The sequence below is a fragment of the Balaenoptera musculus genome, chromosome 1 (genome assembly GCF_009873245.2).
Source record: "Balaenoptera musculus isolate JJ_BM4_2016_0621 chromosome 1, mBalMus1.pri.v3, whole genome shotgun sequence".
In the NCBI taxonomy this organism is placed as follows: Eukaryota; Metazoa; Chordata; class Mammalia; order Artiodactyla; family Balaenopteridae; genus Balaenoptera; species Balaenoptera musculus.
Window position 1 is genome coordinate 954,263 of NC_045785.1, and position 16,131 is coordinate 970,393.

Sequence of the window (16,131 nt, forward strand, 5' to 3'; positions counted from 1 at the left end):
TCTCCGGGACCCCTGGCCTTGGATGGCCTCAGTTTGCTCATCTGTGAAGTGGAGTCCACGGTAGCTGCCCCTTTCTCCTCTGATGATCAGAGGTTGTAACGGGTATTAAAACACCCTAATCACAACCGCTGAACTGAGCTTCATCAGGGTGCCCGTGGAGCGGGCCGGGCGTGGGGCAGGGAGAGGGAGCTGGCAGCAGCTGTGACGCAGGGGCTGATAGCGGCTCGGCCTCTCGGCAGCCCTGTTCACAGACCTTCGTACAGAGCCGCCCGAGGAGGCAGGGGGAGCCCAGATCACGGCCTGCGGGTCGTGTGTGTCCCTGAGATTTGATCGTGTCGGTGTTGAGAGCCACACAGGAAAGGTGGTGGCCTTCCCAGGGCCTGGGCTGGGGACGGGGCAGGGAGGCTGTGGCCAGGCGCAGACAGGAGGCGTGGGGAGAGTCCAGCCTCGGCCAGAGGCAGAATTGGTGGACTTGGTCGCTGGCTGGGCATTGAGGGAGCGCAGGTTTCTGCCAGGGGGGCCCCGGGAGGGGGAAGAGCCGGACAGGAGGGGGCGTTTCCTAAGGGCTTCTGTGAGTGACCAAGAACTGAAAACAGATTCTCTAAAACTGAGGCAGGAGACCCAACAGCCAGGGCTGACCCCGGCTCATCCTCAGGCAGCCGGACCTGCTTCTCTCTCTACAGTGCTTGTTTCCTCAGAGGGGCTTACCCTCCGTCAGGCGCCTCGTCAGGGTGCCCGGCTGCTGGGTCACACCGCCGCCTCATGCCCTTGGTCACTCGCCCACCTTCAAATCATCACTGGTGGAAAGCCCTGCACGTGGCCTGGCCTGGGCTGGTGGGCGTGGAGCCCTGCGGGGGGAGGTGTAAGGAGAGGGACCCCACCCCCACCCCCGCCCCAGCCTCTTTCATCTGGTTTCCGATCTGCTCCTAAGGGCTGGTTTATCCAAGAGAGCCACCCTCCCCGCCGCTCGCTGCTGCCACTGTGGGTGGCCACTGGCCTGCATTTGGGGACACTCACTCTTGAGCGCTGCCCCCGGTGCCCACCAGCTCACCACTTGGACCTCAGCCCTGCCTGGGACGAGTCCCACCCCCGCCAGAGCCTCTCTGAGCTCCTGCTTCGGAGGGTCCAGATCCTTTCCCCAGTCCTCGTTCCTTATGATCTGATCGTGAAACTCAGGATTTACAAGAATTTGGCACGTGTGTGTGTCCAGCCTCCTGTCCAACCATCTGTCCATCGAGGCTCCCAGATTTCCACCCGAGTGGAAGAGATCAGCGCAGGGTGAAGGGCAGGCTGGCTTCCTTTCAGGAAGGCCGGGAGCCTCCCCGCACACACCGCGTTCCGTCAGTTCTAGGACGAGCCTCCCGCTTCCTAAGGTGGCTGAAATCGGGGTGCATGGGGCAGGTCTGGGTGTCCCCGTTTAGCCGGCAACGTTTTCTTTCTTTCTGGTGCATAAGATCACGGTGTTTCTGTCAGTTGATGGCCTCTTAGGTTGGATGAGGAATGTCACAGAGGTGGGCTGGCGTCAGGCAGAGGGAAGGTTGGGTGCGGGCACGGACGCAGGCCTGCAGGTGGGCGATCCTGAGGGAGGTAGGTCTGCGGTGTTGATGAGGACAGGGAAGGTTAAGGTCACTGGTGTTGAGCTAAAGCGATGGGGACCTGTGGCTCAAATCTTTGAGGGCGGGGGAGATGGTGTTGAAGTGTGGAGAGAGGGGAGGGAAATGGCTGGGGGGGCAGCCCACCTCCCATCCCTCTCCCCTCCCCAGAGGGCGGGTGTAGGGCCGAAAGTTCCAGCCCTCTAATTATGCCTTGGACCGTGACGACAGCCCCCAACCTGAAGCCAATCTCATCAGCTTACGGAAGACACTCAGGACTCCTAGGGTTTTAGGAGGCGTGTGCCAGGAGCACAGTTGTGATAACTGCATTTCCACCCTCTTCTCGGGCTGTAGGGGTCCCGCTCACACGTCCTCCAGCACACGGCCTTGTCAGAAGCTCTTTGCAAGCAGAGCACGTGTGAATGGTCCCACATCGTGGCCTTGGTCTGATCTCCTCTTTACCCCTGAGGCTAAGTAAGCATCTTCTCACTAACGGGCTGTTTAGGACCCGCTGCTGTTGGGTGCCCGTCCAAGTCTTTTGCTTAGTTTCAAAATCAGGTTGTTTAAAAACAACTTAATCAGCTGTGCATCTGTTTTCCTGCTTTGCAGGAGCTCTTTGTGTGTTGTGGATGTGACACTGCCAACATCTGCCCGCACTCAGCGGCTTGCCTTTCCACTCTTGATGAACAAAAACTGGACGCTCACTCTACAATTAGTGCTTTTTGTATGCTGTTAAAGAAATATTCCCTTAACCCCAGGTCCTGAGTATTTTCTCTCCTGCCCAAATTGCAACTTTTCATTAGTCCTACATCACCTGGGAGTGAGTTTTGTGTATGGGGTGAGGTCGGGGCTGAGGTTATCCGCCCCCTCCCGACCCCTGCCATCGTGATAACCAGTTGGTCCAGGACCACTTATAGCAAAACCCATCCTTTTCTCACCACGATTCAGTGACATCCTTATCATACATTGTCGGGGGTGGGGGTGGGCTGTTTCTGGACTTGTTCTGTCCTGTTGGCCTTTTACACCAGTATCACACAGTTTTAACTCAGCTTTTTTTTTTTTTTAATTAATTTGTGTACTTATTTTAATTTTTTTTTGGCTGTGTTGGGTCTTCATTGCTGTGTGCAGGCTTTCTCTAGTTGCGGCGAGCAGGGGCTACTCGTCATTGCGGTGCATGGGCTTCTCATGCAGTGGCTTCTCTTGTGGCGGAGCACAGGCTCTAGGCACACAGGCATCAGTAGTTGCAGCACATGGGCTCAGTAGTTGTGGCTCGCGGCACAGGCTCGGTAGTTGTGGCACACAGGCTCAGTTGCTCCGTGGCATGTGGGATCTTCCCGGACCAGGGATCGAACCCGTGTTCCCTGCATTAGCAGGCGATTCTTAACCGCTGTGCCACCAGGGAAGTCCCCTAACTCAGCGTTATAATAACTCTTAATATCATTGTGTTTTAAGTCCTGCAATTTTGTTTTTCTTCAAGAGTATCTTGGTTGTTTTTTGCTTTTTCCATTTCTATACGAATTTTACAGTTGGTTATAAGTTTCCCAAAACCCAGTGAGATTTTTTATTTGGATTACATTTGAGTTCATAGATCAACATGGGAGAATTGACATCTTTACAGCATTGAGGTTTCCAATCCATGAAAATAGATTTAACTTTTCTTTAAATTCTTTCAGTAACATTTGTAGTCTTCTGTGTAGCAGTCCTGCACAATTTTTGTTAGATCACTTCACTGCCGTTTACTTTTTTATTTGTTAAAGAATTTATTAGTGTTTGTTTGCTTCTGGGTGATTTTTAAAATTATTATTATTTATCTATTTTATTTTATTTTTGGCTGCATCGGGTCTTAGTTGCCCCGCGGCATGTGGGATCTTAGTTCCCCAAACAGGGATCGACCCTGCGTCCCCTGCATTGGAAGGCAGAGTCTTAACCACTGGACCACCAGGGAAGTCTCTGCCATTTACTTTTTAAAGCTGCTTTAAGTGGTGTTCCTTTTATAATTTTGTTTTCTATTTGTTTGCTTATAAAAATGTATGGAGAAATGCAGTTGATTGTTGATATTGAACTCTTGTGCAGCAACCTTGTTAATTCACATATTAATCCTAGTATTTTGGGACTTCCCTGGTGGCACAGTGGTTAAGAATCCACCTGCCAATGCAGGGGACACAGATTTGATTCCTGGTCCAGGAAGATCCCACATGCCGTGGAGCAACTAAGCCCTTGCGCCACAACTACTGAGCCTGTGCTTTAGAGCCCGCGAGCCACAACTACTGAGCCCGCATGCTACAACTACTGAAGCCTGCGTGCCTAGAGCCCGTGCTCCACAACAAGAGAAGCCACCACAATGAGAAGCCCCCGTGCACTGCAACGAAGAGTAGCCCCCGCTCTCCGCAACTAGAGAAAGCCCGTGTGCCACAACGAAGACCCAACGCAGCCAAAAATAAATAAAATAAAATAAATTTAAAAAAATAATCATATTAAATATGAAAACCAGCTTTTAAAATTTATCTCCACGGTGTATTTTGTGACAATGGCGACTCAACGAACCCAACGCAGCAAGCAAGCAAGCAATAAATAAATAAATAAATAAATAAATAAATATATATATATATATATATATATATATATATATTCTAGTATTTTATCTGCAGGTCCCTTTGGGTTTCCTATATACACTGCCATTTCGCCAGTGAGTTTTATTTCTGTTTCCAAACCTTCAGCTGTTGCCTTGTGGCACTGGCACTGTTTATCTTTCCAAAACATTGAGCCTGTGTCCAAAACATTGTGGAACAGAAATGCTGACAACCGGCATCCTCTCGTTCTAGATTTCAGTGGAAAATTTTCAAAATTTTACCATTAAGGATGTTGTTCACTGAATGACTTTTCTTTCTTCTGTAAATTCCCATCATCAAATTAAGGAGGTTCTATTTTATTCCTAGTTGAGGGTTTTTATCCTGAATGACATAGAATTTTACCAGATGGATTTTTTTTTCATCTGTTGACATAATTTTCTCTTTTATTCTGTTAATAAAGTGAATTGCATTATTTGGCTTTGAATGTTAAACCAACCTTGCATTCACTTAGTTCACCCTGTTTGGCTATAATGTGTTATCCTTTCTATATTTTGCTGGATTCAGTTTGCAAATGTTTGTTTGGTATTTTTGCAACTATGTTTATGAGAGAAATTGACCTATAATTTTCTTTTTTTGTAATGTCAGAGTTAAACATGGAGGTATATTGCCCTTAAAAAATTAATTGAGCTTTTTAAAAAAATATTTATGTATCTATTTTGTGTATTTTGGCTGTGCCAGGTCTTAGTTGCAGCTCACGGGCTCTTCGTTGCGGCGTGCGAACTCTTAGTTGCGCCATGCATGTGGATCTAGTTCCCCGACCACGATCAAACCTGGGCCCCATGCATTGGAAGGCAGATTCTTAACCACTGAACCACCAGGGAAGTCCCTGAGCTTTCTTTTAATTCTTGGGAAGATTTACATTAAGACTGATGTTATTTCTAAATTAATTATTTGGAAGAATTTATAGCAAAGCTCCACGAGCCTGGAGTTTTCCTTGTGGGAACGTTTTAAATTCTAGGTTTAATTTTTAAAATACAAATTAACTATTCAGACTTTGTATTTCTTCTTTTGTCACCTTTAGTAAGTTGTGTTTTTAAGGATATTTTAAAGTCTAAATCATACTTATTGACATAGTACATATCTTTGTTATCCTTTAAAATATCTTTAATATTTATAGGTGTTAAATTATTGGAAATTTGACTTCTTCCTTTTGTTTTCCTTCATGTATTTTGTGCTATATTAGGTGCATACAGATTTAGGATCATTATATCTTCCTTTTGAATTGACACTTTTATCATCATGAAGTGTTGCTCTTTTAGATGAAAAATATTATTAGCATTTATGTCTCCTTTGTCTGACATTAGTATAACTATGACTCTGTGTGTTGGGGGGGAACGGGGGGATCTTACTGTTTATGTGGTATATTTTTTCCATCTTTATACTCTCAACTTTTCTGTATCATATTTTGGAAACAGCTCTTATAAGCAGAAGTTAGTTGTTGTTTTTGACCTAGTGTGAAATCCATGTCTTTTACTGAAGCATTTAGTTCATTTACATTTAATGTCATACTGATAAGTTACAGTTTAAATCAATCATCTTACTATTTATTTTGTAATTGACCTATGTGTTCTTTCTTTTGGCCTTCCTTTCCTGCCTTCTTTTGGTTTAATCAAGTGTTATTTTTCTATCACCCCACTCCGCCTTTTATTAGCTTTGTTAAGTAATACTTTTAAAAAATATATTTAAAAAAATATTCTAGGGACTTCCCTGGTGGCACAGTGGTTAAGAATCCACCTGCCAATACAGGGGACACGGGTTCGAGCCCTGGTCCGGGAAGATCCCACATGCTGCAGAGTAACTAAGCCCGTGTGTCACAACTACTGAGCCTGCACTCAAGAGCCTGTGAGCCACAACTACTGAGCCCATGTGCTGCAGCTACTGAAGCCCATGCACCTAGAGCCCGTGCTCTGCAACAAGAGAAGCCACGACAATGAGAAGCCCACACACCACAACAAAGGGAAGCCCCTGCTCGCCAAAACTAGAGAAAGCCTGCGTGCAGCAATGAAGACCCAATGCAACCAAAAAAAAAAAAATTCTAGCGGGACTTCCCTGGTGGTCCAGTGGTTGAGACTCCGCCTTCCAATGCCGGGGACACGGGTTCGAGCCCTGGTTGGGGAACTAAGATCCCACATGCCATGGGGCAACTAAGCCTACGTGCCGCAACTACTGAGCATGCAGGCCACAACTAGAGCGGCCATGTGCCACAGCTACAGAGCCCACACGCTTTGGAGCCTGCGTGCCACAACTAGAGAGAAGCCTGCACGCCGCAGTGGAGGATCCTGCGTGCGCAACTAAGACCCAACACAGCCAAAAATAAAATAAATAAATAAATATTTTTTAAAATAATAGGGACTTCCCTGGTGGCGCAGTGGTTAAGAATCCGCCTGCCAATGCAGGTGACACGGGTTCGAGCCCTGGTCGAGGAAGATCCCACATGCCGCGGAGCAACTAAGCCCGTGTGCCACAACTACTGAAGCCCGTGTGCCTAGAGCCCGTGCTCCACAACAAGAGAAGCCACCGCAACAAGAAGCCCGCGCACCACAATGAAGAGTAGCCCCCGCTCCCCGCAACTAGAGAAAGCCCGCGCAGCAACAAAGACCCAACACAGCCAAAAATAAATAATAAATAAATTATTTTAAAAAAATAATAATAAATAAAATAAAATAAAAAATATTCTGGCTACCTTAGGGATTTTAAGAAACATCGTTGGAATGCACCTTAAGTTACTACTTTTACTATTTCCAGGTAAGGCAAGAACCTTACTACGCTTTAGTCTTATTTATCCCCTTATCAATTTTTATGCTATTGTTGTCATGTGTGTAAATTTTACTTATATTTTAAACTCCACAATCATTGTTAGTGCTGTTTTAAGTAGTGTTCATTCAGATTCCCCTTCCGACGCACACATTTCTTCCTGCAGCATTGTGCTTACGTCCGAGACCATCTTCCTTCCCGAAAAACTCCCTTTAGTATTTCTTCTAGCAGAGGTTTGCTGACAGCTAATCGGTTTGTGTTTCTGCGCACACATCTTTCTGTCTCCTTCGTTTCTGAGGCCATTTTCTCTGGGTGTGGGGCCCAGGTGGGCGGTGACGCTCTCCCAGCACGTCTGCTGCGTCATCTGGCCTCAGCCGTTTCTCTCGGAGACTCGCCTGTCCCCCCGTTATTCCCTTGGATGCTTCTCCTTCTTCTCTGGCTGCCTTAGAAATGGTCTTTGTTCTTCTGTTTTAGCAGCCTTGCAAAAGAGGGGGAATATTGCATTTATCCTGAGGTTTGTAGAGTTTTTCGGATCTGGGGCACAGTGTCTTCTGTCTCCGCTGTAATATATCAGCCGTGTCCTTTCAGGTGGTGCCCGTCCCCTGTCCCTTCGTCCCCCAGGCTCCACATCCATGTCTTTTCACCATGTCCCATATGCCCTCTTGCTCTTTTCTGCACTTCCTTCCGTCCTGGTTTTCCGCCCACTGTGTTGCAATCTGGACCTTTTCTGCTACTATCTCTTATTTTGTCTACCCTGCTCTTAAATCTGTCTCCTGAATTATTCACTTCAATTACTGTATTCTCACTTTGAGAATTTCTAAAATGCTCGGGTTTTTAGAATTTGATTCCTTTTTTAATAGATCCAGTTCACAGGTGAAATTCTCTCATTTTACCTGTCTTTTTCAATATATGCTGAATATCTGAATCTCCTGGGAGTCCATTTTTATTGACTGGTCAAATGCTCCTATTTCTTGGCCTTCCTGGTAACTTTTTACTGAATATCAGATACTGTGTTTGAAAAATTGTAGGAGCTCTGAGTGATGTTATTTTCCTCGTGAAAGGATTTGACTTTATCCCAGCAGATGGAGTGTGGGTGAGTCACCTTGATTCTGTTGAGGCTGGTCTGTTTCTCATTTTCCTTTAATATCTTTTAGTAATTGCAGCTGGAAAAGTTTGGGGGGGGGGTCACCAGGACCCCAATCTCCAGCTTTTGTCTCCCCAGCACTGTGAGTCAGCCAAAAATCTCCACCGAGCTTTTTTTTTTTTTTTTTTAACCTTTTAGCAGCTGCTTTCTGCTTGATTTCTTGGCCTTTTGCCCCGGACTTCTGCTTGATTTCTTGGCCTTTTGCCCCGGACTTGTGCAGCGTAGGACTCAGCAAATGCCTTGAAGGGCAGCCTGGATTTTTGGTTCATGTCTCCACATTCCCCTTTCCTCTGGGACTTTGAGAGAGCCTCGTAGCGGGGGTCACCCCGCCACTCCAGTGAGGCTGGAGGGCAGAACATGAAACCAAAGAGGTTATTCTTGAGCCTTAAAAGATCTGGCAAATTTGTCTGGCCACGTTTGGGGCTTGCTGGGGACCTGTTGCTTTCGCTCCTTTTCTGTTTCTCCTTTTGGAGTGGAACTGACCATCCTATGCCTATCCCAACATTGCATTTTGTTTTTGTTTTTGTTTTTGTTTTTGTTTTTGGCTGCTCCATGTGGCTTGCGGGATCTTAGTTCCCCGACCAGGGATTGAACCTGCACCCTCGGCAGTGAGAGCGCCGAGTCCTAACCACTGGACCGCCAGGGAAGCCCCCCAACATTGCATTTTGGAAACACACAACTTTCCCAGGCCCAGGCCGGGGGCGGTTTTCTTGAGGACAAATTGCCCCTTGAGTGTCACCCCCCTGGTTTAGATGATGTTTCAATGAGACTTTGGACGTCAGTGTTGCTGCAGGAGTGAAGGCTTCGGGGCTGTTGATGGAGTGGGTGTGTTTTGCGTGTGAGAGGGGCATGAATCTGGGGGGACCAGGAGCAGATTGTTTTGGACCAAACGTGCCCCCCAAATTCCTGTGTGGAGGCCCCGACCCCAGGTGTATGTGGCGATGAGGCCCTTTGGGAGGTAATAGATGGGGTCTTGGGGAGGGGTGCTTGTGCCACAGGAGAAGAGACCCCGGGAGCCCCTCTGCCGAGTGAGCTGGGAGAGGCCGTCGCCAGAACCCGGGCCTCCAGCCCCCAGACTCTGCTGCAGCCTGTCTGTGGGTCTGTCGTGGAGTCCCGGGAGGACCCAGGCGGCCCCTGGGGCTGGCTTGTCTCGGCTGCCCTGAACCCCAGTTTTCACCTGCAGTTGGATCTCCGCTTGGCCTCCCGGGAACCAGCCTTGTCTCCCATTCTGACCCGCACGTCTGGCCGTGATGCCGGCCCGTCCTTGTTGTGGTCCAGCCGCCACTGGCTGTCTTCGGAGGGGCTGCGTCCTCAGTCCCCTCCCATCGTTTCCCCTGGCACACTCGGGGTGCCCGTGTTCCCGGCCCGAGGTCTTCTCCCGTGGGCCTGGCCCTGTGCTCCGGGCCGCAGGTGCAGCGGGCCTGGGGGGAACGCGGGCCCCTGCGGCACAGGTGGGCTCTGAGCGGCCCCAGGACTCGTGCTGTTTATAAGAAGTGAGTCCATAAAGGAAGACGTCTGCATGGAGGGGAGGTGGCTCGGCGGAACCCACTTGCAACAGATCGCTTGCAAGTTGGTGTACGTTTTTCCAGAGAATCTTTCTGAAAACATTGGTCAGACATTTCATCAAAACCCAACTCATTTCATGACAAATTTGTATCTTTGTGATAAAAGCTGTGAGAAAGTTGAACTGTTATAATATCCCCCCTCCCTCTCAAAACACCTCTTAGGGTTGGGTTTCTTAACTGATGGTGTTTGGTGACAAAGGGGCAGCTCTGAGGAGACCTGGGAGGCCTCCCTTGCTGGGAACCCCTAGGGTGTGGCCCTGGGAGGCCTGCCCTTTCTGGGAACCCCTAGGGTGTGGCCCTGGGAGGCCTGCCCTTTCTGGGAACCCCTAGGGTGTGGCCCTGGCCTTGCACCCCCTGTGCCTCTTCGAGGTCTGTTCCTTAATGGGGTGTCTGGGGCCCTGTGACAGCAGCCCGAGCCAACAGGGATGGGCCCTCGGGTCTGGATGGCTTGGTCGCCCTGAACCCCGGTGTTGGGTGCTGGCCGGGCCCCTGCTGTACACGGAGGACGCCGTCCGGTCCTCACAGCTCCTGTCCTGGGAAGCAGAAGACCTTTCTTTACTTAAGCATTTCTCTTTACAAAAATCAGGAACCTGGTCCTTCGCTGGATCTCTTGCACGGGGCTGCCCCCATCCCTCGGAGCCTTTGTGAGAGTGAATCCGCCACTCGGGGCTCCAGCGCTGGGTCAGGGTGCCTTTCCCCTCCCCACCCCCCGCGGCTGCTCCGTGGCTCCTGTGGCCGCTCTCCTGTCCACGGAGCCCAGCGTCCTGACCTTCAGCCACTGTGTCCTCACGGGCACGACTCAGATGTCCCTCTTGGCCACCAGGGAGGGTGTCCAGCAGGTGGACTTCTGCAAGCGTCGCTGAGCCCCAGGGGACGTGTGTCTGCCCCGCCGCTTTGTACACAGCGCGTCGCATTGGGGGGACCCTCGCACCTCTTCTCCCTGCCACGCATGAGGCTCAGGGAAGTGAACCGCAGGCTGGCCCCGGTCCCCAGCTTCCTCTCCGCGGGAGGCCCCGCCGGTGCTGCCGGGCCACGGCGCTGGCAGGTGCTCCAGACAGCTGTGGCCACAGCTGATGGGCAGTCCCCCCAAGGGACATCCCCGCAGCACGTGTCCAGAGGCGACAGTGTGGGGTGGGTCCAGCCGAGCCTGGCCCTCTGGTCACTCTGTCTTCCCGTGGCCATACCCTGGGGCTGGCCCCACCTCGTCCACGCAGCCAACCATGCCCGGGCCCCGTATCCCTGCTCCACTGCCCAGGGAGGGGCGACCTGGCCTCGGAGGGAAGCCCCTCTCTGCAGCCTGATTGGGTGGTTTCATCACGTGACGGCCCTGGACCCATGACATCCCTGGGGTTGCCCTTCTTGGATTGCTTTAGACCCAGATGAGGTCAGCACCGCGCCAGCGATGCCAAGGCTTGGGGGCCACGTCGGGACCACGTGAGGAAGACAGGCTTCTGTGGGAGCCGGGCCCGCCGACAGGACCAAACTGCCGCCGTCCCCGCGTGGCTGGCTTCCTGCCAGGGTGGCTCTGAGACCGGTCCCAGGTCTGCGTCTGTAGCCTCAGGCCCCTTCACCCGCTTCTCAGAGCAGCGGGTTCTAAGTCCCGTCTTCTGCTGGGACACAGATCAGCGAGGAGCAGGAAGCCACGAGGGAGAGGGCCCTGGAGGGCGCGACCCCCCCAGCCCAGCTGCGCCCTGCTCGCCGCTGCCCCGCCTCCAGCGTGGCCCGCAGAGCGCAGGAGGACATGGGTCTGGGTCACACGGCTCTGGGGGCAGCGCCCGGTCCCTCCTGAGACACAGCGACCACCTGTTGTGCATAGCAGCGGGCCGCCGGATCCACGGTCGGGTGACACCAGCCGCTGGGAAATGCAGGCAAGCTGTGTGGCTCCGTGGGCTTCCTGGGACTGTTTGTCCACACTGGCCACCGTCCCTTGGGACCCCCAGCCTGTGCGGCCACCAGGCTTCTCAGCAGCACCAGATACGTGGCCCATGGCCAGGCCAGCGTCCCACGTAAACCCCAGACTCCTGTTTCTAGGTGGTCACGTGCAGCCTGCAGTAGGAGCCTTTCGGTGGAATGTGTGGTCGGTGAGGGCAGGGCGGCCTGAGCGAGTGCGCTGCGCACTGGACACGGGCCCCGCCCTCCTGGGCGTGGACCCCAGGGGACGCCACTCGCCCGGAGGGGGCCAGGCCTGGGGGCAGCAGCGCGAGCTCTGCTGAGGACCCCACCCCGGGCCCGAGGGACGAGGGCCCCTCACCAGCTCCCTGGCCTTGCCTCGGGCTGGTCACCAACCCGGAACCACCAGGAAGGCGTTCAGCTGACCCACATGCCCCGTCGCCGGAGCGCTCCCGCCACAGTTTCGAGGTGCTCCAGGGCTGTCCGGGGGTTGTGCTGGGCTGGTCACCTGGGCGGTGGGTCCATGTCCAGCAAACAGAGAGGCTTCCAATAGCATCATGATCTGCCCTGAAAATTCGGAGCACCCCATGCTCCCCCCCAAATCTGGGGGCTGCCTGGTTTGTTTCAAGGTCTGTTGCTCTAAGCTCCCTTTTTAAAGTGTATTTTCTTCGCCTTGTCAGAGCCCTCAAGATGCTCCATTGCCATAGAAACTGAGCTCATTAAAGTTCCCTGTAGCCGTCCTAATTATAGAATGCCAAAGACAAGCAGAGAGCTTCTTTGAGGGTGTCGTTCAGGCTGAGAGAAGGTGCAGGAGCGGCTGAGCAGACGGGGCCACGAGGACCCACTGTCGTTCCCGCTCTGTGTCCAGAGCACGGGCACCATGGAGGCGACCGGACACCTCCAGGTGCCCAGCAGGCTCTGACTTCGAGCAGCTCTGACTCCGAAGTCGGCCTTGACATGGTGACCGAGATGGAGCCTCCTGACCCACCAGGACACCGGGCGGAGCAGCTGCGGGGTCAGCCGGAGCCGCCCACCAGGGCCCGCTTCCCATGGAGGCCTTGCCAGCCCACCCGGCTGGGCTTCAGGACCGTGTACCACTGAGATCAGCCGAATGGGAAGGTGGAGATGCAGGGCCCGCGGTGGGTGCAGCGGGTGGGTCATCCCCAGAGCGCCCGCCCCGGGAAGCACTCTGCTTCTCTGAGAAGTTCTCTGAGAACACATGTCCTTTTCTTTTTCACACTGTGTCGGAGCAATGCTAACCGAGGGGAAACTGCAGGCAGGTTATACAGGAGCTCTCTGAACTGTCTTTGCAACTTTCTGTACATCTGAAATTACTTCAAAACAAAAAGTGTATATTTTTTTAAAAATGTAGGATGCCCTGCTGTCTCTTGTGGTTCCTGGTAAGTCACCTGGGCACTGCTTTCCAGGTGGCAACATGGGTGTGGATTGGACACCACAGGGGCTCCCCCGCCTCTGCCGGAAGTGATGCCAGGGTGTGGAGCCGGGGTCTGCCCTGCCAGGGTCTCTGGCAGCACCTTCCTGTCTCTGCCTGGGGTGGGGAGTAATGGAAAGTACCACCCGAGAGTCCACGTGAGTCAGTTCTCCAGAGAAGCAGGATAAACAGGACGTGTGTGTAGAGAGAGTATTCACTGTAAGGGATTTGTTCACATGGTCACGGAGGCCGCGGGCTGGAAGCAGGGAGAGCCGCTGCCGAAGTTCAGGTCCGAAGTCCATCTGCTGCAGGACTTCCTCTCGCTGGGGGATGTCAGCCTTTGGGTCTCTTCAGACCTTCGCCTGATCGGATGAGGCCCACCCTCGTTATGGAGGGCAATCTGCTTCACTCAGAGGCCATTGGTTTAAACGTTCATTTCTTCCAGAAACACCCTCACAGAAACATCCAGAATAATGTTTGACCACAGATCTGGGCACCGTGGCCCAGCGCAGCTGACACATGAAATTAACCACCACATTCCCCTCCTTGCCAAGAGGCACCTCCTGAAACCATGCTCAGTCTCTAGTTAAAGACAACAGCACGGTCACACCTCTGTCCGACATTGCACGGCGGTCCTGTGTGCGCAGGACACGCACTGACCCCTCCTCCAGGAGGGCTGGTCGTCGGGAGGGGCCTGGAGGATGTGGCCCCCTCCTGCCTGCTCACCACTTTACTCCCTGGTTCCCCTCCCTTAACTCGCACATCTGCAACTTCTGTCGCCTGGGAGCAGTGTCACATCAGTGCCGTGGCTCCCTGAGGCAGCCCTGCTGGTCCGTGTCCTGCCTTGGGTGTGAAGCGCATGTCCACAGGCGCTGCTCCCCGCTGGTCAGGGTGCGAGCCGGTGGGGGAGTGGATGTGGGCCCCTACGGCGGGATCGCATGCAGCGGCCGGGGCCTTTCTGTGCAGACTCAGAGCTCTGTGTTTCTATTAAAATCTGAAACTAGTTTATAACCACGTCGTTGTTGCTGCCTCTGGCCCCTCCCTCTGTGTTTTTACAATTCTGATTGTATATTGTTTACTGCAGCAGTCGAGGCACTTCAAGAGCATGGGACTCACGTGTGTTACACAACATACAATGGAGTGGACACGCGTGCCCTTAGCAGCCGACCCGCCCAGCGCTGACCCACTGCCCCTGGTCTTCCACTTACTAGAAGGATTTCATCTCATAACTGCGCATGCTGAAACAACACATTGTCCGTTTGGTTTATTTTTTAGTGTGATAACAAGGGCATCATTTCACAGAGCCCACTTTATGGACGTCAGTATGTCACTTTATATTGATTTTTTACTTGGTTTGATTTTGGAAGATGCGTCTGTGCTGCGGAGCGTAGCTCAAGTCAGGTTATGGCCGCCGGGTCCTCCTGAACAGTCACGCCCGCAGGTCACGTGTCCTCTTGCCGATGGGCCTGGGCATCCGCAAACACCCTTTGCCGGCTGCGAGCCCACGTGTGAGGTCCCTCGGGCCTTGGTCTCGGAGCAGTGCAATTGCTGGGTCCCGGGGAAGCACGCATCCTCTCGACAATCAATTTTGGCCCCGGTTTAGCCCCTGTCTCGGAGGACAGGCAACTTCCAATTGCTCTGGTCCTTGACGGTATTTGACGTTGCGGAGACTTGTCTTTTGTTGACACTTCTGTTGCTTTTTCCTCGCTGATTTGTGGAAGTGCCTCTCGCATCCTGAATCATTAACCCGTCTCTTGCGTGCGGCTGATAATTGGGACGGGGGCTTGTCTGCCTCTCGGGTGGCCTCTGGATGGACGTGCGTCCTCCCCTCACGGTACTCAGGTGTGTTCCTCTCCTCTTTGGGCTGGTGCTTTTGTGTTTTCAGAATTTTTCTCCCCCTTGGATTGTTAAGATTGTCCACATTTCCTTCTAAAATTTGCCGCTTTGCCTCTCGTGTTTAAGTCCTTATCTTTTGAGGCGACGGCTTGTGTGTGGAGTGAGGCAGGCGTCCGGTCTGCGTGGGCTGCCCTCCCAATACCCTGGATGGGGGCAGAGACCACGGGAGCTTACTTCCCAGGGTCTGGAGGCTGGACGGCTGAGGTCCAGGTGCCAACAGGGTCGGTGCCTGGTGAGGACACTTGGCTCACTCGTCACCTCTCCGGTGTCCTCCCGCCCTGGAGACAGAGCTCGGGGGTGTCCTTCTCTTCTTCTGAGGATGCTAATCCCATCAGGGGCCCTACGCTATGACCACTAACCTCCATCGCTTCCTTAGGGGCCCCACCTCCAAATACAGTCACGTGGGGGCTGGGGGTAGGGCTTCCCCGTGTGATCTGGGAGGACACAGAGCAGCTGGGGTCCAGGCTTTTCTCTCTGTGGACAGCGGGACATCGCCCGGCTTTTCTCTCTGTGGACAGCGGGACATCGCCCGGCTTTTCTCTCTGTGGACAGCGGGACATCGCCCGGCTTCCCTCAGTCCTGCTCCACACCCAGGCGTCGTGCAGGGCTCCGTCCTGTCCCCTCGCTGAGCTTTCCGGCCTGCTGGGGGCTCCCTAATACCCCGTGGCCTCTGCTAGGACATCTTTGAGTCTCTTATTTCGGGGGGCTTTGCTCAGATTTGAAGGGTATCCGGTGGGCTGCATTTTCAGGCTTTCACACGGCACGTGTGTGAGCACAGGAAAGAGCCAGAGTCTCGTGCCACCGCGTCCCCGGCTGAGAGCCCAGCTCCCTCTGTGTCCCTGTGTCACTCGGTGCCTCATTCCTCCGTCCGCTGGGACAGCCGGGGGGTGTGTACGCCACACGCGGGGCAGTCAGGCCTGTGGACGTTAGCGGGAACCTGCCGGGGGCCAGGCTTCCCCCAAAGCAGGCCAGGAGGGCCACACCCTGTCATCCGGGCAGGGGTCCTGGGGCATCACCAGGGACCCCTTGGAGCCCAGGGCGGATGGGCTGGGGGGTGAGGATGCTACCTCTGGCCGGCCCTGTTCTGTCTGGGTGTCGGCGTCTCGGTTTCCCACTTCGTCTCCCATTTAACGGGAGAGAAGCCGGTTTTGCAGTCACCGTGACCTGGTTTCGGCAGGTTCCAGCCAGAGCTGGTAATTTGCTTGTTTTAAAAACATTCTGTTGCAGT

At 53.1% G+C, this 16,131-nt stretch overlaps 1 protein-coding gene across 2 annotated transcripts in view; it reads left to right on the forward strand.

The window, feature by feature from the left end:
* PRKCZ (protein kinase C zeta) overlaps positions 1–16,131 on the forward strand; it is a 99,819-nt gene that overhangs the window by 50,239 nt on the left and 33,449 nt on the right. The gene's annotated exons all lie outside the window — the stretch shown is intronic.